Source organism: Antennarius striatus, chromosome 17 (assembly GCF_040054535.1).
Source record: "Antennarius striatus isolate MH-2024 chromosome 17, ASM4005453v1, whole genome shotgun sequence".
In the NCBI taxonomy this organism is placed as follows: domain Eukaryota; kingdom Metazoa; phylum Chordata; class Actinopteri; order Lophiiformes; family Antennariidae; genus Antennarius; species Antennarius striatus.
The window spans coordinates 2,241,315-2,259,968 of NC_090792.1; the positions used below are offsets into that span (position 1 = coordinate 2,241,315).

The 18,654-nt window shown below is 52.1% G+C and overlaps 24 non-coding genes across 24 annotated transcripts; all 24 read left to right on the plus strand.

Moving 5' to 3' along the window:
• The first annotated feature begins 76 nt into the window (after nt 1–76).
• On the plus strand, nt 77–240 carry LOC137611634 (U1 spliceosomal RNA). The gene has a single exon (XR_011038776.1). It is a non-coding gene; the product is annotated as a U1 spliceosomal RNA (small nuclear RNA).
• Nucleotides 241–826: 586 nt separating this feature from the next.
• LOC137611546 (U1 spliceosomal RNA) lies at nt 827–990 on the plus strand. Its single transcript, XR_011038688.1, has one exon. It is a non-coding gene; the product is annotated as a U1 spliceosomal RNA (small nuclear RNA).
• A 586-nt stretch (nt 991–1,576) lies between these two features.
• LOC137611550 (U1 spliceosomal RNA) lies at nt 1,577–1,740 on the plus strand. The gene has a single exon (XR_011038692.1). It is a non-coding gene; the product is annotated as a U1 spliceosomal RNA (small nuclear RNA).
• A 586-nt stretch (nt 1,741–2,326) lies between these two features.
• On the plus strand, nt 2,327–2,490 carry LOC137611515 (U1 spliceosomal RNA). Its single transcript, XR_011038658.1, has one exon. It is a non-coding gene; the product is annotated as a U1 spliceosomal RNA (small nuclear RNA).
• Nucleotides 2,491–3,076: 586 nt separating this feature from the next.
• Nucleotides 3,077–3,240, plus strand: LOC137611635 (U1 spliceosomal RNA). The gene has a single exon (XR_011038777.1). It is a non-coding gene; the product is annotated as a U1 spliceosomal RNA (small nuclear RNA).
• A 586-nt stretch (nt 3,241–3,826) lies between these two features.
• Nucleotides 3,827–3,990, plus strand: LOC137611547 (U1 spliceosomal RNA). The gene has a single exon (XR_011038689.1). It is a non-coding gene; the product is annotated as a U1 spliceosomal RNA (small nuclear RNA).
• A 586-nt stretch (nt 3,991–4,576) lies between these two features.
• Nucleotides 4,577–4,740, plus strand: LOC137611636 (U1 spliceosomal RNA). The gene has a single exon (XR_011038778.1). It is a non-coding gene; the product is annotated as a U1 spliceosomal RNA (small nuclear RNA).
• Nucleotides 4,741–5,326: 586 nt separating this feature from the next.
• On the plus strand, nt 5,327–5,490 carry LOC137611563 (U1 spliceosomal RNA). Its single transcript, XR_011038704.1, has one exon. It is a non-coding gene; the product is annotated as a U1 spliceosomal RNA (small nuclear RNA).
• Nucleotides 5,491–6,076: 586 nt separating this feature from the next.
• LOC137611559 (U1 spliceosomal RNA) lies at nt 6,077–6,240 on the plus strand. The gene has a single exon (XR_011038701.1). It is a non-coding gene; the product is annotated as a U1 spliceosomal RNA (small nuclear RNA).
• A 586-nt stretch (nt 6,241–6,826) lies between these two features.
• LOC137611585 (U1 spliceosomal RNA) lies at nt 6,827–6,990 on the plus strand. Its single transcript, XR_011038725.1, has one exon. It is a non-coding gene; the product is annotated as a U1 spliceosomal RNA (small nuclear RNA).
• Nucleotides 6,991–7,576: 586 nt separating this feature from the next.
• Nucleotides 7,577–7,740, plus strand: LOC137611637 (U1 spliceosomal RNA). Its single transcript, XR_011038779.1, has one exon. It is a non-coding gene; the product is annotated as a U1 spliceosomal RNA (small nuclear RNA).
• Nucleotides 7,741–8,747: 1,007 nt separating this feature from the next.
• Nucleotides 8,748–8,911, plus strand: LOC137611564 (U1 spliceosomal RNA). Its single transcript, XR_011038705.1, has one exon. It is a non-coding gene; the product is annotated as a U1 spliceosomal RNA (small nuclear RNA).
• Nucleotides 8,912–9,497: 586 nt separating this feature from the next.
• Nucleotides 9,498–9,659, plus strand: LOC137611572 (U1 spliceosomal RNA). The gene has a single exon (XR_011038713.1). It is a non-coding gene; the product is annotated as a U1 spliceosomal RNA (small nuclear RNA).
• A 586-nt stretch (nt 9,660–10,245) lies between these two features.
• On the plus strand, nt 10,246–10,409 carry LOC137611586 (U1 spliceosomal RNA). The gene has a single exon (XR_011038726.1). It is a non-coding gene; the product is annotated as a U1 spliceosomal RNA (small nuclear RNA).
• A 586-nt stretch (nt 10,410–10,995) lies between these two features.
• On the plus strand, nt 10,996–11,159 carry LOC137611504 (U1 spliceosomal RNA). Its single transcript, XR_011038648.1, has one exon. It is a non-coding gene; the product is annotated as a U1 spliceosomal RNA (small nuclear RNA).
• A 586-nt stretch (nt 11,160–11,745) lies between these two features.
• LOC137611505 (U1 spliceosomal RNA) lies at nt 11,746–11,909 on the plus strand. The gene has a single exon (XR_011038649.1). It is a non-coding gene; the product is annotated as a U1 spliceosomal RNA (small nuclear RNA).
• A 695-nt stretch (nt 11,910–12,604) lies between these two features.
• Nucleotides 12,605–12,768, plus strand: LOC137611570 (U1 spliceosomal RNA). Its single transcript, XR_011038711.1, has one exon. It is a non-coding gene; the product is annotated as a U1 spliceosomal RNA (small nuclear RNA).
• Nucleotides 12,769–13,354: 586 nt separating this feature from the next.
• Nucleotides 13,355–13,518, plus strand: LOC137611506 (U1 spliceosomal RNA). Its single transcript, XR_011038650.1, has one exon. It is a non-coding gene; the product is annotated as a U1 spliceosomal RNA (small nuclear RNA).
• A 586-nt stretch (nt 13,519–14,104) lies between these two features.
• On the plus strand, nt 14,105–14,268 carry LOC137611507 (U1 spliceosomal RNA). Its single transcript, XR_011038651.1, has one exon. It is a non-coding gene; the product is annotated as a U1 spliceosomal RNA (small nuclear RNA).
• A 586-nt stretch (nt 14,269–14,854) lies between these two features.
• On the plus strand, nt 14,855–15,018 carry LOC137611509 (U1 spliceosomal RNA). The gene has a single exon (XR_011038652.1). It is a non-coding gene; the product is annotated as a U1 spliceosomal RNA (small nuclear RNA).
• Nucleotides 15,019–15,604: 586 nt separating this feature from the next.
• On the plus strand, nt 15,605–15,768 carry LOC137611511 (U1 spliceosomal RNA). The gene has a single exon (XR_011038654.1). It is a non-coding gene; the product is annotated as a U1 spliceosomal RNA (small nuclear RNA).
• Nucleotides 15,769–16,354: 586 nt separating this feature from the next.
• LOC137611558 (U1 spliceosomal RNA) lies at nt 16,355–16,518 on the plus strand. The gene has a single exon (XR_011038700.1). It is a non-coding gene; the product is annotated as a U1 spliceosomal RNA (small nuclear RNA).
• A 586-nt stretch (nt 16,519–17,104) lies between these two features.
• LOC137611512 (U1 spliceosomal RNA) lies at nt 17,105–17,268 on the plus strand. Its single transcript, XR_011038655.1, has one exon. It is a non-coding gene; the product is annotated as a U1 spliceosomal RNA (small nuclear RNA).
• A 586-nt stretch (nt 17,269–17,854) lies between these two features.
• On the plus strand, nt 17,855–18,018 carry LOC137611513 (U1 spliceosomal RNA). Its single transcript, XR_011038656.1, has one exon. It is a non-coding gene; the product is annotated as a U1 spliceosomal RNA (small nuclear RNA).
• Nucleotides 18,019–18,654: the final 636 nt, after the last annotated feature.

The following is an 18,654-nucleotide window of genomic DNA, read 5'->3' on the forward strand; positions in this document are numbered from 1 at the left end:
CAACACTTCAAGCGTGCACCACGATCCAGGGGTGTGCGTCTGGGAAGCAGCACGCTGCCTCAGACAGCTCAAGTTCATACTTACCTGGCAGGGGAGATACCATGATCAGCAAGGTGGTTCTCCCAGGGCGAGGCTAAGCCATTGCACTGCGGCTGTGCTGACTCCTGCGAATTCCCCAAATGTGGGAATCTCGACTGCATAATTTCTGGTAGTGGGGGACTGCGTTCGCGCTCTCCCCTGATCCACATGTCAAAGGAAAAATGTCCACCACTTCCTCCATGCAGACCAATCCATGTGTAATTTGCGTTGGAGTGCCGGGGAAAGGCCTCACTGGTGCCTTTGCCCTGTTCAGACGAGGCCCACGAGTCCTGCCCGGCCTGGCTCGCTGGAGAAAAGGGGGACTGTACGGAGAGTGGGCTTGACATGTAAAATGTGCAGCGATTGCACCACGCTCTTGCTGAGCTTGCGTTGTGCTCGTGAAAGGAAACCTGTCCAGATATCGGTGCTCGCACAGCCCCCGTGGTTGTTTGATATTGGAGTGATTGATGAGCTCTTTTCTCTGTCTCTTGGACACAGGAAGCGCTTCCAAACTAGCTATCATTGGAAACTTCATTTGTGGAATGGAGAAATAAACCAGTAGACACGTAAACCACAGGGATAGTACTTGTTGCCCACACGTCCAAAACAGTGTTGAGCCGCGCAATTGATCAATTGCACGAGTGTCTGGTGTGTGTTATATTCTTTACTCTCCAACACTTCAAGCGTGCACCACGATCCAGGGGTGTGCGTCTGGGAAGCAGCACGCTGCCTCAGACAGCTCAAGCTCATACTTACCTGGCAGGGGAGATACCATGATCAGCAAGGTGGTTCTCCCAGGGCGAGGCTAAGCCATTGCACTGCGGCTGTGCTGACTCCTGCGAATTCCCCAAATGTGGGAATCTCGACTGCACAATTTCTGGTAGTGGGGGACTGCGTTCGCGCTCTCCCCTGATCCACATGTCAAAGGAAAAATGTCCACCACTTCCTCCATGCAGACCAATCCATGTGTAATTTGCGTTGGAGTGCCGGGGAAAGGCCTCACTGGTGCCTTTGCCCTGTTCAGACGAGGCCCACGAGTCCTGCCCGGCCTGGCTCGCTGGAGAAAAGGGGGAGTGTACGGAGAGTGGGCTTGACATGTAAAATGTGCAGCGATTGCACCACGCTCTTGCTGAGCTTGCGTTGTGCTCGTGAAAGGAAACCTGTCCAGATATCGGTGCTCGCACAGCCCCCGTGGTTGTTTGATATTGGAGTGATTGATGAGCTCTTTTCTCTGTCTCTTGGACACAGGAAGCGCTTCCAAACTAGCTATCATTGGAAACTTCATTTGTGGAATGGAGAAATAAACCAGTAGACACGTAAACCACAGGGATAGTACTTGTTGCCCACACGTCCAAAACAGTGTTGAGCCGCGCAATTGATCAATTGCACGAGTGTCTGGTGTGTGTTATATTCTTTACTCTCCAACACTTCAAGCGTGCACCACGATCCAGGGGTGTGCGTCTGGGAAGCAGCACGCTGCCTCAGACAGCTCAAGCTCATACTTACCTGGCAGGGGAGATACCATGATCAGCAAGGTGGTTCTCCCAGGGCGAGGTTAAGCCATTGCACTGCGGCTGTGCTGACTCCTGCGAATTCCCCAAATGTGGGAATCTCGACTGCACAATTTCTGGTAGTGGGGGACTGCGTTCGCGCTCTCCCCTGATCCACATGTCAAAGGAAAAATGTCCACCACTTCCTCCATGCAGACCAATCCATGCGTAATTTGCGTTGGAGTGCCGGGGAAAGGCCTCACTGGTGCCTTTGCCCTGTTCAGACGAGGCCCATGAGTCCTGCCCGGTCTGGCTCGCTGGAGAAAATGGGGAGTGTACGGAGAGTGGGCTTGACATGTAAAATGTGCAGCGATTGCACCACGCTCTTGCTGAGCTTGCGTTGTGCTCGTGAAAGGAAACCTGTCCAGATATCGGTGCTCGCACAGCCCCCGTGGTTGTTTGATATTGGAGTGATTGATGAGCTCTTTTCTCTGTCTCTTGGACACAGGAAGCGCTTCCAAACTAGCTATCATTGGAAACTTCATTTGTGGAATGGAGAAATAAACCAGTAGACACGTAAACCACAGGGATAGTACTTGTTGCCCACACGTCCAAAACAGTGTTGAGCCGCGCAATTGATCAATTGCACGAGTGTCTGGTGTGTGTTATATTCTTTACTCTCCAACACTTCAAGCGTGCACCACGATCCAGGGGTGTGCGTCTGGGAAGCAGCACGCTGCCTCAGACAGCTCAAGCTCATACTTACCTGGCAGGGGAGATACCATGATCAGCAAGGTGGTTCTCCCAGGGCGAGGCTAAGCCATTGCACTGTGGCTGTGCTGACTCCTGCGAATTCCCCAAATGTGGGAATCTCGACTGCATAATTTCTGGTAGTGGGGGACTGCGTTCGCGCTCTCCCCTGATCCACATGTCAAAGGAAAAATGTCCACCACTTCCTCCATGCAGACCAATCCATGTGTAATTTGCGTTGGAGTGCCGGGGAAAGGCCTCACTGGTGCCTTTGCCCTGTTCAGACGAGGCCCACGAGTCCTGCCCGGCCTGGCTCGCTGGAGAAAAGGGGGAGTGTACGGAGAGTGGGCTTGACATGTAAAATGTGCAGCGATTGCACCACGCTCTTGCTGAGCTTGCGTTGTGCTCGTGAAAGGAAACCTGTCCAGATATCGGTGCTCGCACAGCCCCCGTGGTTGTTTGATATTGGAGTGATTGATGAGCTCTTTTCTCTGTCTCTTGGACACAGGAAGCGCTTCCAAACTAGCTATCATTGGAAACTTCATTTGTGGAATGGAGAAATAAACCAGTAGACACGTAAACCACAGGGATAGTACTTGTTGCCCACACGTCCAAAACAGTGTTGAGCCGCGCAATTGATCAATTGCACGAGTGTCTGGTGTGTGTTATATTCTTTACTCTCCAACACTTCAAGCGTGCACCACGATCCAGGGGTGTGCGTCTGGGAAGCAGGACGCTGCCTCAGACAGCTCAAGCTCATACTTACCTGGCAGGGGAGATACCATGATCAGCAAGGTGGTTCTCCCAGGGCGAGGCTAAGCCATTGCACTGCGGCTGTGCTGACTCCTGCGAATTCCCCAAATGTGGGAATCTCGACTGCATAATTTCTGGTAGTGGGGGACTGCGTTCGCGCTCTCCCCTGATCCACATGTCAAAGGAAAAATGTCCACCACTTCCTCCATGCAGACCAATCCATGTGTAATTTGCGTTGGAGTGCCGGGGAAAGGCCTCACTGGTGACTTTGCCCTGTTCAGACGAGGCCCACGAGTCCTGCCCGGCCTGGCTCGCTGGAGAAAAGGGGGAGTGTACGGAGAGTGGGCTTGACATGTAAAATGTGCAGCGATTGCACCACGCTCTTGCTGAGCTTGCGTTGTGCTCGTGAAAGGAAACCTGTCCAGATATCGGTGCTCGCACAGCCCCCGTGGTTGTTTGATATTGGAGTGATTGATGAGCTCTTTTCTCTGTCTCTTGGACACAGGAAGCGCTTCCAAACTAGCTATCATTGGAAACTTCATTTGTGGAATGGAGAAATAAACCAGTAGACACGTAAACCACAGGGATAGTACTTGTTGCCCACACGTCCAAAACAGTGTTGAGCCGCGCAATTGATCAATTGCACGAGTGTCTGGTGTGTGTTATATTCTTTACTCTCCAACACTTCAAGCGTGCACCACGATCCAGGGGTGTGCGTCTGGGAAGCAGCACGCTGCCTCAGACAGCTCAAGCTCATACTTACCTGGCAGGGGAGATACCATGATCAGCAAGGTGGTTCTCCCAGGGCGAGGCTAAGCCATTGCACTGCGGCTGTGCTGACTCCTGCGAATTCCCCAAATGTGGGAATCTCGACTGCACAATTTCTGGTAGTGGGGGACTGCGTTCGCGCTCTCCCCTGATCCACATGTCAAAGGAAAAATGTCCACCACTTCCTCCATGCAGACCAATCCATGCGTAATTTACGTTGGAGTGCCGGGGAAAGGCCTCACTGGTGCCTTTGCCCTGTTCAGACGAGGCCCACGAGTCCTGCCCGGTCTGGCTCGCTGGAGAAAATGGGGAGTGTACGGAGAGTGGGCTTGACATGTAAAATGTGCAGCGATTGCACCACGCTCTTGCTGAGCTTGCGTTGTGCTCGTGAAAGGAAACCTGTCCAGATATCGGTGCTCGCACAGCCCCCGTGGTTGTTTGATATTGGAGTGATTGATGAGCTCTTTTCTCTGTCTCTTGGACACAGGAAGCGCTTCCAAACTAGCTATCATTGGAAACTTCATTTGTGGAATGGAGAAATAAACCAGTAGACACGTAAACCACAGGGATAGTACTTGTTGCCCACACGTCCAAAACAGTGTTGAGCCGCGCAATTGATCAATTGCACGAGTGTCTGGTGTGTGTTATATTCTTTACTCTCCAACACTTCAAGCGTGCACCACGATCCAGGGGTGTGCGTCTGGGAAGCAGCACGCTGCCTCAGACAGCTCAAGCTCATACTTACCTGGCAGGGGAGATACCATGATCAGCAAGGTGGTTCTCCCAGGGCGAGGCTAAGCCATTGCACTGCGGCTGTGCTGACTCCTGCGAATTCCCCAAATGTGGGAATCTCGACTGCATAATTTCTGGTAGTGGGGGACTGCGTTCGCGCTCTCCCCTGATCCACATGTCAAAGGAAAAATGTCCACCACTTCCTCCATGCAGATCAATCCATGCGTAATTTGCGTTGGAGTGCCGGGGAAAGGCCTCACTGGTGCCTTTGCCCTGTTCAGACGAGGCCCACGAGTCCTGCCCGGTCTGGCTCGCTGGAGAAAAGGGGGAGTGTACGGAGAGTGGGCTTGACATGTAAAATGTGCAGCGATTGCACCACGCTCTTGCTGAGCTTGCGTTGTGCTCGTGAAAGGAAACCTGTCCAGATATCGGTGCTCGCACAGCCCCCGTGGTTGTTTGATATTGGAGTGATTGATGAGCTCTTTTCTCTGTCTCTTGGACACAGGAAGCGCTTCCAAACTAGCTATCATTGGAAACTTCATTTGTGGAATGGAGAAATAAACCAGTAGACACGTAAACCACAGGGATAGTACTTGTTGCCCACACGTCCAAAACAGTGTTGAGCCGCGCAATTGATCAATTGCACGAGTGTCTGGTGTGTGTTATATTCTTTACTCTCCAACACTTCAAGCGTGCACCACGATCCAGGGGTGTGCGTCTGGGAAGCAGGACGCTGCCTCAGACAGCTCAAGCTCATACTTACCTGGCAGGGGAGATACCATGATCAGCAAGGTGGTTCTACCAGGGCGAGGCTAAGCCATTGCACTGCGGCTGTGCTGACTCCTGCGAATTCCCCAAATGTGGGAATCTCGACTGCATAATTTCTGGTAGTGGGGGACTGCGTTCGCGCTCTCCCCTGATCCACATGTCAAAGGAAAAATGTCCACCACTTCCTCCATGCAGACCAATCCATGTGTAATTTGCGTTGGAGTGCCGGGGAAAGGCCTCACTGGTGCCTTTGCCCTGTTCAGACGAGGCCCACGAGTCCTGCCCGGCCTGGCTCGCTGGAGAAAAGGGGGAGTGTACGGAGAGTGGGCTTGACATGTAAAATGTGCAGCGATTGCACCACGCTCTTGCTGAGCTTGCGTTGTGCTCGTGAAAGGAAACCTGTCCAGATATCGGTGCTCGCACAGCCCCCGTGGTTGTTTGATATTGGAGTGATTGATGAGCTCTTTTCTCTGTCTCTTGGACACAGGAAGCGCTTCCAAACTAGCTATCATTGGAAACTTCATTTGTGGAATGGAGAAATAAACCAGTAGACACGTAAACCACAGGGATAGTACTTGTTGCCCACACGTCCAAAACAGTGTTGAGCCGCGCAATTGATCAATTGCACGAGTGTCTGGTGTGTGTTATATTCTTTACTCTCCAACACTTCAAGCGTGCACCACGATCCAGGGGTGTGCGTCTGGGAAGCAGCACGCTGCCTCAGACAGCTCAAGCTCATACCTACCTGGCAGGGGAGATACCATGATCAGCAAGGTGGTTCTCCCAGGGCGAGGCTAAGCCATTGCACTGCGGCTGTGCTGACACCTGCGAATTCCCCAAATGTGGGAATCTCGACTGCATAATTTCTGGTAGTGGGGGACTGCGTTCGCGCTCTCCCCTAATCCACATGTCAAAGGAAAAATGTCCACCACTTCCTCCATGCAGACCAATCCATGTGTAATTTGCGTTGGAGTGCCGGGGAAAGGCCTCACTGGTGCCTTTGCCCTGTTCAGACGAGGCCCACGAGTCCTGCCCGGCCTGGCTCGCTGGAGAAAAGGGGGAGTGTACGGAGAGTGGGCTTGACATGTAAAATGTGCAGCGATTGCACCACGCTCTTGCTGAGCTTGCGTTGTGCTCGTGAAAGGAAACCTGTCCAGATATCGGTGCTCGCACAGCCCCCGTGGTTGTTTGATATTGGAGTGATTGATGAGCTCTTTTCTCTGTCTCTTGGACACAGGAAGCGCTTCCAAACTAGCTATCATTGGAAACTTCATTTGTGGAATGGAGAAATAAACCAGTAGACACGTAAACCACAGGGATAGTACTTGTTGCCCACACGTCCAAAACAGTGTTGAGCCGCGCAATTGATCAATTGCACGAGTGTCTGGTGTGTGTTATATTCTTTACTCTCCAACACTTCAAGCGTGCACCACGATCCAGGGGTGTGCGTCTGGGAAGCAGGACGCTGCCTCAGACAGCTCAAGCTCATACTTACCTGGCAGGGGAGATACGATGATCAGCAAGGTGGTTCTACCAGGGCGAGGCTAAGCCATTGCACTGCGGCTGTGCTGACTCCTGCGAATTCCCCAAATGTGGGAATCTCGACTGCATAATTTCTGGTAGTGGGGGACTGCGTTCGCGCTCTCCCCTGATCCACATGTCAAAGGAAAAATGTCCACCACTTCCTCCATGCAGACCAATCCATGTGTAATTTGCGTTGGAGTGCCGGGGAAAGGCCTCACTGGTGCCTTTGCCCTGTTCAGACGAGGCCCACGAGTCCTGCCCGGCCTGGCTCGCTGGAGAAAAGGGGGAGTGTACGGAGAGTGGGCTTGACATGTAAAATGTGCAGCGATTGCACCACGCTCTTGCTGAGCTTGCGTTGTGCTCGTGAAAGGAAACCTGTCCAGATATCGGTGCTCGCACAGCCCCCGTGGTTGTTTGATATTGGAGTGATTGATGAGCTCTTTTCTCTGTCTCTTGGACACAGGAAGCGCTTCCAAACTAGCTATCATTGGAAACTTCATTTGTGGAATGGAGAAATAAACCAGTAGACACGTAAACCACAGGGATAGTACTTGTTGCCCACACGTCCAAAACAGTGTTGAGCCGCGCAATTGATCAATTGCACGAGTGTCTGGTGTGTGTTATATTCTTTACTCTCCAACACTTCAAGCGTGCACCACGATCCAGGGGTGTGCGTCTGGGAAGCAGCACGCTGCCTCAGACAGCTCAAGCTCATACTTACCTGGCAGGGGAGATACCATGATCAGCAAGGTGGTTCTCCCAGGGCGAGGCTAAGCCATTGCACTGCGGCTGTGCTGACTCCTGCGAATTCCCCAAATGTGGGAATCTCGACTGCATAATTTCTGGTAGTGGGGGACTGCGTTCGCGCTCTCCCCTGATCCACATGTCAAAGGAAAAATGTCCACCACTTCCTCCATGCAGACCAATCCATGTGTAATTTGCGTTGGAGTGCCGGGGAAAGGCCTCACTGGTGACTTTGCCCTGTTCAGACGAGGCCCACGAGTCCTGCCCGGCCTGGCTCGCTGGAGAAAAGGGGGAGTGTACGGAGAGTGGGCTTGACATGTAAAATGTGCAGCGATTGCACCACGCTCTTGCTGAGCTTGCGTTGTGCTCGTGAAAGGAAACCTGTCCAGATATCGGTGCTCGCACAGCCCCCGTGGTTGTTTGATATTGGAGTGATTGATGAGCTCTTTTCTCTGTCTCTTGGACACAGGAAGCGCTTCCAAACTAGCTATCATTGGAAACTTCATTTGTGGAATGGAGAAATAAACCAGTAGACACGTAAACCACAGGGATAGTACTTGTTGCCCACACGTCCAAAACAGTGTTGAGCCGCGCAATTGATCAATTGCACGAGTGTCTGGTGTGTGTTATATTCTTTACTCTCCAACACTTCAAGCGTGCACCACGATCCAGGGGTGTGCGTCTGGGAAGCAGCACGCTGCCTCAGACAGCTCAAGCTCATACTTACCTGGCAGGGGAGATACCATGATCAGCAAGGTGGTTCTCCCAGGGCGAGGCTTGCGTTGTGCTCGTGAAAGGAAACCTGTCCAGATATCGGTGCTCGCACAGCCCCCGTGGTTGTTTGATATTGGAGTGATTGATGAGCTCTTTTCTCTGTCTCTTGGACACAGGAAGCGCTTCCAAACTAGCTATCATTGGAAACTTCATTTGTGGAATGGAGAAATAAACCAGTAGACACGTAAACCACAGGGATAGTACTTGTTGCCCACACGTCCAAAACAGTGTTGAGCCGCGCAATTGATCAATTGCACGAGTGTCTGGTGTGTGTTATATTCTTTACTCTCCAACACTTCAAGCGTGCACCACGATCCAGGGGTGTGCGTCTGGGAAGCAGGACGCTGCCTCAGACAGCTCAAGCTCATACTTACCTGGCAGGGGAGATACCATGATCAGCAAGGTGGTTCTACCAGGGCGAGGCTAAGCCATTGCACTGCGGCTGTGCTGACTCCTGCGAATTCCCCAAATGTGGGAATCTCGACTGCATAATTTCTGGTAGTGGGGGACTGCGTTCGCGCTCTCCCCTGATCCACATGTCAAAGGAAAAATGTCCACCACTTCCTCCATGCAGACCAATCCATGTGTAATTTGCGTTGGAGTGCCGGGGAAAGGCCTCACTGGTGCCTTTGCCCTGTTCAGACGAGGCCCACGAGTCCTGCCCGGCCTGGCTCGCTGGAGAAAAGGGGGAGTGTACGGAGAGTGGGCTTGACATGTAAAATGTGCAGCGATTGCACCACGCTCTTGCTGAGCTTGCGTTGTGCTCGTGAAAGGAAACCTGTCCAGATATCGGTGCTCGCACAGCCCCCGTGGTTGTTTGATATTGGAGTGATTGATGAGCTCTTTTCTCTGTCTCTTGGACACAGGAAGCGCTTCCAAACTAGCTATCATTGGAAACTTCATTTGTGGAATGGAGAAATAAACCAGTAGACACGTAAACCACAGGGATAGTACTTGTTGCCCACACGTCCAAAACAGTGTTGAGCCGCGCAATTGATCAATTGCACGAGTGTCTGGTGTGTGTTATATTCTTTACTCTCCAACACTTCAAGCGTGCACCACGATCCAGGGGTGTGCGTCTGGGAAGCAGGACGCTGCCTCAGACAGCTCAAGCTCATACTTACCTGGCAGGGGAGATACCATGATCAGCAAGGTGGTTCTCCCAGGGCGAGGCTTCCATTGCACTGCGGCTGTGCTGACTCCTGCGAATTCCCCAAATGTGGGAATCTCGACTGCATAATTTCTGGTAGTGGGGGACTGCGTTCGTGCTCTCCCCTGATCCACATGTCAAAGGAAAAATGTCCACCACTTCCTCCATGCAGACCAATCCATGTGTAATTTGCGTTGGAGTGCCGGGGAAAGGCCTCACTGGTGCCTTTGCCCTGTTCAGACGAGGCCCACGAGTCCTGCCCGGCCTGGCTCGCTGGAGAAAAGGGGGAGTGTACGGAGAGTGGGCTTGACATGTAAAATGTGCAGCGATTGCACCACGCTCTTGCTGAGCTTGCGTTGTGCTCGTGAAAGGAAACCTGTCCAGATATCGGTGCTCGCACAGCCCCCGTGGTTGTTTGATATTGGAGTGATTGATGAGCTCTTTTCTCTGTCTCTTGGACACAGGAAGCGCTTCCAAACTAGCTATCATTGGAAACTTCATTTGTGGAATGGAGAAATAAACCAGTAGACACGTAAACCACAGGGATAGTACTTGTTGCCCACACGTCCAAAACAGTGTTGAGCCGCGCAATTGATCAATTGCACGAGTGTCTGGTGTGTGTTATATTCTTTACTCTCCAACACTTCAAGCGTGCACCACGATCCAGGGGTGTGCGTCTGGGAAGCAGGACGCTGCCTCAGACAGCTCAAGCTCATACTTACCTGGCAGGGGAGATACGATGATCAGCAAGGTGGTTCTACCAGGGCGAGGCTAAGCCATTGCACTGCGGCTGTGCTGACTCCTGCGAATTCCCCAAATGTGGGAATCTCGACTGCATAATTTCTGGTAGTGGGGGACTGCGTTCGCGCTCTCCCCTGATCCACATGTCAAAGGAAAAATGTCCACCACTTCCTCCATGCAGACCAATCCATGTGTAATTTGCGTTGGAGTGCCGGGGAAAGGCCTCACTGGTGCCTTTGCCCTGTTCAGACGAGGCCCACGAGTCCTGCCCGGCCTGGCTCGCTGGAGAAAAGGGGGAGTGTACGGAGAGTGGGCTTGACATGTAAAATGTGCAGCGATTGCACCACGCTCTTGCTGAGCTTGCGTTGTGCTCGTGAAAGGAAACCTGTCCAGATATCGGTGCTCGCACAGCCCCCGTGGTTGTTTGATATTGGAGTGATTGATGAGCTCTTTTCTCTGTCTCTTGGACACAGGAAGCGCTTCCAAACTAGCTATCATTGGAAACTTCATTTGTGGAATGGAGAAATAAACCAGTAGACACGTAAACCACAGGGATAGTACTTGTTGCCCACACGTCCAAAACAGTGTTGAGCCGCGCAATTGATCAATTGCACGAGTGTCTGGTGTGTGTTATATTCTTTACTCTCCAACACTTCAAGCGTGCACCACGATCCAGGGGTGTGCGTCTGGGAAGCAGCACGCTGCCTCAGACAGCTCAAGCTCATACTTACCTGGCAGGGGAGATACCATGATCAGCAAGGTGGTTCTCCCAGGGCGAGGCTAAGCCATTGCACTGCGGCTGTGCTGACTCCTGCGAATTCCCCAAATGTGGGAATCTCGACTGCATAATTTCTGGTAGTGGGGGACTGCGTTCGCGCTCTCCCCTGATCCACATGTCAAAGGAAAAATGTCCACCACTTCCTCCATGCAGACCAATCCATGCGTAATTTGCGTTGGAGTGCCGGGGAAAGGCCTCACTGGTGCCTTTGCCCTGTTCAGACGAGGCCCACGAGTCCTGCCCGGCCTGGCTCGCTGGAGAAAAGGGGGAGTGTACGGAGAGTGGGCTTGACATGTAAAATGTGCAGCGATTGCACCACGCTCTTGCTGAGCTTGCGTTGTGCTCGTGAAAGGAAACCTGTCCAGATATCGGTGCTCGCACAGCCCCCGTGGTTGTTTGATATTGGAGTGATTGATGAGCTCTTTTCTCTGTCTCTTGGACACAGGAAGCGCTTCCAAACTAGCTATCATTGGAAACTTCATTTGTGGAATGGAGAAATAAACCAGTAGACACGTAAACCACAGGGATAGTACTTGTTGCCCACACGTCCAAAACAGTGTTGAGCCGCGCAATTGATCAATTGCACGAGTGTCTGGTGTGTGTTATATTCTTTACTCTCCAACACTTCAAGCGTGCACCACGATCCAGGGGTGTGCGTCTGGGAAGCAGCACGCTGCCTCAGACAGCTCAAGCTCATACTTACCTGGCAGGGGAGATACCATGATCAGCAAGGTGGTTCTCCCAGGGCGAGGCTAAGCCATTGCACTGCGGCTGTGCTGACTCCTGCGAATTCCCCAAATGTGGGAATCTCGACTGCATAATTTCTGGTAGTGGGGGACTGCGTTCGCGCTCTCCCCTGATCCACATGTCAAAGGAAAAATGTCCACCACTTCCTCCATGCAGACCAATCCATGTGTAATTTGTGCATAATTTCTGGTAGTGGGGGACTGCGTTCGCGCTCTCCCCTGATCCACATGTCAAAGGAAAAATGTCCACCACTTCCTCCATGCAGACCAATCCATGTGTAATTTGCGTTGGAGTGCCGGGGAAAGGCCTCACTGGTGCCTTTGCCCTGTTCAGACGAGGCCCACGAGTCCCGCCCGGCCTGGCTCGCTGGAGAAAAGGGGGAGTGTACGGAGAGTGGGCTTGACATGTAAAATGTGCAGCGATTGCACCACGCTCTTGCTGAGCTTGCGTTGTGCTCGTGAAAGGAAACCTGTCCAGATATCGGTGCTCGCACAGCCCCCGTGGTTGTTTGATATTGGAGTGATTGATGAGCTCTTTTCTCTGTCTCTTGGACACAGGAAGCGCTTCCAAACTAGCTATCATTGGAAACTTCATTTGTGGAATGGAGAAATAAACCAGTAGACACGTAAACCACAGGGATAGTACTTGTTGCCCACACGTCCAAAACAGTGTTGAGCCGCGCAATTGATCAATTGCACGAGTGTCTGGTGTGTGTTATATTCTTTACTCTCCAACACTTCAAGCGTGCACCACGATCCAGGGGTGTGCGTCTGGGAAGCAGGACGCTGCCTCAGACAGCTCAAGCTCATACCTACCTGGCAGGGGAGATACCATGATCAGCAAGGTGGTTCTACCAGGGCGAGGCTAAGCCATTGCACTGCGGCTGTGCTGACTCCTGCGAATTCCCCAAATGTGGGAATCTCGACTGCATAATTTCTGGTAGTGGGGGACTGCGTTCGCGCTCTCCCCTGATCCACATGTCAAAGGAAAAATGTCCACCACTTCCTCCATGCAGACCAATCCATGTGTAATTTGCGTTGGAGTGCCGGGGAAAGGCCTCACTGGTGCCTTTGCCCTGTTCAGACGAGGCCCACGAGTCCTGCCCGGCCTGGCTCGCTGGAGAAAAGGGGGAGTGTACGGAGAGTGGGCTTGACATGTAAAATGTGCAGCGATTGCACCACGCTCTTGCTGAGCTTGCGTTGTGCTCGTGAAAGGAAACCTGTCCAGATATCGGTGCTCGCACAGCCCCCGTGGTTGTTTGATATTGGAGTGATTGATGAGCTCTTTTCTCTGTCTCTTGGACACAGGAAGCGCTTCCAAACTAGCTATCATTGGAAACTTCATTTGTGGAATGGAGAAATAAACCAGTAGACACGTAAACCACAGGGATAGTACTTGTTGCCCACACGTCCAAAACAGTGTTGAGCCGCGCAATTGATCAATTGCACGAGTGTCTGGTGTGTGTTATATTCTTTACTCTCCAACACTTCAAGCGTGCACCACGATCCAGGGGTGTGCGTCTGGGAAGCAGCACGCTGCCTCAGACAGCTCAAGCTCATACTTACCTGGCAGGGGAGATACCATGATCAGCAAGGTGGTTCTCCCAGGGCGAGGCTAAGCCATTGCACTGCGGCTGTGCTGACTCCTGCGAATTCCCCAAATGTGGGAATCTCGACTGCATAATTTCTGGTAGTGGGGGACTGCGTTCGCGCTCTCCCCTGATCCACATGTCAAAGGAAAAATGTCCACCACTTCCTATATGCAGACCAATCCATGTGTAATTTGCGTTGGAGTGCCGGGGAAAGGCCTCACTGGTGCCTTTGCCCTGTTCAGACGAGGCCCACGAGTCCTGCCCGGTCTGGCTCGCTGGAGAAAAGGGGGACTGTACGGAGAGTGGGCTTGACATGTAAAATGTGCAGCGATTGCACCACGCTCTTGCTGAGCTTGCGTTGTGCTCGTGAAAGGAAACCTGTCCAGATATCGGTGCTCGCACAGCCCCCGTGGTTGTTTGATATTGGAGTGATTGATGAGCTCTTTTCTCTGTCTCTTGGACACAGGAAGCGCTTCCAAACTAGCTATCATTGGAAACTTCATTTGTGGAATGGAGAAATAAACCAGTAGACACGTAAACCACAGGGATAGTACTTGTTGCCCACACGTCCAAAACAGTGTTGAGCCGCGCAATTGATCAATTGCACGAGTGTCTGGTGTGTGTTATATTCTTTACTCTCCAACACTTCAAGCGTGCACCACGATCCAGGGGTGTGCGTCTGGGAAGCAGCACGCTGCCTCAGACAGCTCAAGTTCATACTTACCTGGCAGGGGAGATACCATGATCAGCAAGGTGGTTCTCCCAGGGCGAGGCTAAGCCATTGCACTGCGGCTGTGCTGACTCCTGCGAATTCCCCAAATGTGGGAATCTCGACTGCATAATTTCTGGTAGTGGGGGACTGCGTTCGCGCTCTCCCCTGATCCACATGTCAAAGGAAAAATGTCCACCACTTCCTCCATGCAGACCAATCCATGTGTAATTTGCGTTGGAGTGCCGGGAAAAGGCCTCACTGGTGCCTTTGCCCTGTTCAGACGAGGCCCACGAGTCCTGCCCGGCCTGGCTCGCTGGAGAAAAGGGGGAGTGTACGGAGAGTGGGCTTGACATGTAAAATGTGCAGCGATTGCACCACGCTCTTGCTGAGCTTGCGTTGTGCTCGTGAAAGGAAACCTGTCCAGATATCGGTGCTCGCACAGCCCCCGTGGTTGTTTGATATTGGAGTGATTGATGAGCTCTTTTCTCTGTCTCTTGGACACAGGAAGCGCTTCCAAACTAGCTATCATTGGAAACTTCATTTGTGGAATGGAGAAATAAACCAGTAGACACGTAAACCACAGGGATAGTACTTGTTGCCCACACGTCCAAAACAGTGTTGAGCCGCGCAATTGATCAATTGCACGAGTGTCTGGTGTGTGTTATATTCTTTACTCTCCAACACTTCAAGCGTGCACCACGATCCAGGGGTGTGCGTCTGGGAAGCAGCACGCTGCCTCAGACAGCTCAAGCTCATACTTACCTGGCAGGGGAGATACCATGATCAGCAAGGTGGTTCTCCCAGGGCGAGGCTAAGCCATTGCACTGCGGCTGTGCTGACTCCTGCGAATTCCCCAAATGTGGGAATCTCGACTGCATAATTTCTGGTAGTGGGGGACTGCGTTCGCGCTCTCCCCTGATCCACATGTCAAAGGAAAAATGTCCACCACTTCCTCCATGCAGACCAATCCATGCGTAATTTGCGTTGGAGTGCCGGGGAAAGGCCTCACTGGTGCCTTTGCCCTGTTCAGACGAGGCCCACGAGTCCTGCCCGGTCTGGCTCGCTGGAGAAAAGGGGGAGTGTACGGAGAGTGGGCTTGACATGTAAAATGTGCAGCGATTGCACCACGCTCTTGCTGAGCTTGCGTTGTGCTCGTGAAAGGAAACCTGTCAAGATATCGGTGCTCGCACAGCCCCCGTGGTTGTTTGATATTGGAGTGATTGATGAGCTCTTTTCTCTGTCTCTTGGACACAGGAAGCGCTTCCAAACTAGCTATCATTGGAAACTTCATTTGTGGAATGGAGAAATAAACCAGTAGACACGTAAACCACAGGGATAGTACTTGTTGCCCACACGTCCAAAACAGTGTTGAGCCGCGCAATTGATCAATTGCACGAGTGTCTGGTGTGTGTTATATTCTTTACTCTCCAACACTTCAAGCGTGCACCACGATCCAGGGGTGTGCGTCTGGGAAGCAGCACGCTGCCTCAGACAGCTCAAGCTCATACTTACCTGGCAGGGGAGATACCATGATCAGCAAGGTGGTTCTCCCAGGGCGAGGCTAAGCCATTGCACTGCGGCTGTGCTGACTCCTGCGAATTCCCCAAATGTGGGAATCTCGACTGCATAATTTCTGGTAGTGGGGGACTGCGTTCGCGCTCTCCCCTGATCCACATGTCAAAGGAAAAATGTCCACCACTTCCTCCATGCAGACCAATCCATGTGTAATTTGCGTTGGAGTGCCGGGGAAAGGCCTCACTGGTGCCTTTGCCCTGTTCAGACGAGGCCCACGAGTCCTGCCCGGCCTGGCTCGCTGGAGAAAAGGGGGAGTGTACGGAGAGTGGGCTTGACATGTAAAATGTGCAGCGATTGCACCACGCTCTTGCTGAGCTTGCGTTGTGCTCGTGAAAGGAAACCTGTCCAGATATCGGTGCTCGCACAGCCCCCGTGGTTGTTTGATATTGGAGTGATTGATGAGCTCTTTTCTCTGTCTCTTGGACACAGGAAGCGCTTCCAAACTAGCTATCATTGGAAACTTCATTTGTGGAATGGAGAAATAAACCAGTAGACACGTAAACCACAGGGATAGTACTTGTTGCCCACACGTCCAAAACAGTGTTGAGCCGCGCAATTGATCAATTGCACGAGTGTCTGGTGTGTGTTATATTCTTTACTCTCCAACACTTCAAGCGTGCACCACGATCCAGGGGTGTGCGTCTGGGAAGAAGGACGCTGCCTCAGACAGCTCAAGCTCATACTTACCTGGCAGGGGAGATACCATGATCAGCAAGGTGGTTCTCCCAAGGCGAGGCTAAGCCATTGCACTGCGGCTGTGCTGACTCCTGCGAATTCCCCAAATGTGGGAATCTCGACTGCATAATTTCTGGTAGTGGGGGACTGCGTTCGCGCTCTCCCCTGATCCACATGTCAAAGGAAAAATGTCCACCACTTCCTCCATGCAGACCAATCCATGTGTAATTTGCGTTGGAGTGCCGGGGAAAGGCCTCACTGGTGCCTTTGCCCTGTTCAGACGAGGCCCACGAGTCCTGCCCGGCCTGGCTCGCTGGAGAAAAGGGGGACTGTACGGAGAGTGGGCTTGACATGTAAAATGTGCAGCGATTGCACCACGCTCTTGCTGAGCTTGCGTTGTGCTCGTGAAAGGAAACCTGTCCAGATATCGGTGCTCGCACAGCCCCCGTGGTTGTTTGATATTGGAGTGATTGATGAGCTCTTTTCTCTGTCTCTTGGACACAGGAAGCGCTTCCAAACTAGCTATCATTGGAAACTTCATTTGTGGAATGGAGAAATAAACCAGTAGACACGTAAACCACAGGGATAGTACTTGTTGCCCACACGTCCAAAACAGTGTTGAGCCGCGCAATTGATCAATTGCACGAGTGTCTGGTGTGTGTTATATTCTTTACTCTCCAACACTTCAAGCGTGCACCACGATCCAGGGGTGTGCGTCTGGGAAGCAGCACGCTGCCTCAGACAGCTCAAGCTCATACTTACCTGGCAGGGGAGATACCATGATCAGCAAGGTGGTTCTCCCAGGGCGAGGCTAAGCCATTGCACTGCGGCTGTGCTGACTCCTGCGAATTCCCCAAATGTGGGAATCTCGACTGCATAATTTCTGGTAGTGGGGGACTGCGTTCGCGCTCTCCCCTGATCCACATGTCAAAGGAAAAATGTCCACCACTTCCTCCATGCAGACCAATCCATGCGTAATTTGCGTTGGAGTGCCGGGGAAAGGCCTCACTGGTGCCTTTGCCCTGTTCAGACGAGGCCCACGAGTCCTGCCCGGTCTGGCTCGCTGGAGAAAAGGGGGAGTGTACGGAGAGTGGGCTTGACATGTAAAATGTGCAGCGATTGCACCACGCTCTTGCTGAGCTTGCGTTGTGCTCGTGAAAGGAAACCTGTCAAGATATCGGTGCTCGCACAGCCCCCGTGGTTGTTTGATATTGGAGTGATTGATGAGCTCTTTTCTCTGTCTCTTGGACACAGGAAGCGCTTCCAAACTAGCTATCATTGGAAACTTCATTTGTGGAATGGAGAAATAAACCAGTAGACACGTAAACCACAGGGATAGTACTTGTTGCCCACACGTCCAAAACAGTGTTGAGCCGCGCAATTGATCAATTGCACGAGTGTCTGGTGTGTGTTATATTCTTTACTCTCCAACACTTCAAGCGTGCACCACGATCCAGGGGTGTGCGTCTGGGAAGCAGCACGCTGCCTCAGACAGCTCAAGCTCATACTTACCTGGCAGGGGAGATACCATGATCAGCAAGGTGGTTCTCCCAGGGCGAGGCTAAGCCATTGCACTGCGGCTGTGCTGACTCCTGCGAATTCCCCAAATGTGGGAATCTCGACTGCATAATTTCTGGTAGTGGGGGACTGCGTTCGCGCTCTCCCCTGATCCACATGTCAAAGGAAAAATGTCCACCACTTCCTCCATGCAGACCAATCCATGCGTAATTTGCGTTGGAGTGCCGGGGAAAGGCCTCACTGGTGCCTTTGCCCTGTTCAGACGAGGCCCACGAGTCCTGCCTCGTCTGGAGAAAAGTGAGTGTACGGAAACTGGGCTTGACATGTAAAATGTGCAGCAATTGCATTCAAAATGTCCAGCAATACCATTCCGGTTTACGGCTGAAATGGTCTTGCTCTTTGTTCCACAGTTTATCTGCCATATGTTACAGTTTACTCCCATGAACATGAGGGTCACATCCCTTTACCTTTGGTTACAGGTGTATCAGCCTATTGGCCAAAGGATGAAAGGCAGTGCACAGCAACCAAGTGGCAGCATCTCCACAAGGACTTGGCTAGGGGATCAGAGGCTATCTGGTAGAAGACTAGCGTGGACCAAAGTATGGAGTGTGAGCTGGTAGCTATTGAGGTTTGAGTTCTCTTCCTGAGCACTGTCCAGGTGTCCTTGAGCAAGGCACAGGCCCTACACTCCAACATCTCTCGCACTTAATTGCACCTTTACAGACTCTTTTTGCTGTATAGTTGTGCGCAACCATTTGTGCCAAAATATGTCTAACAACATTTCTC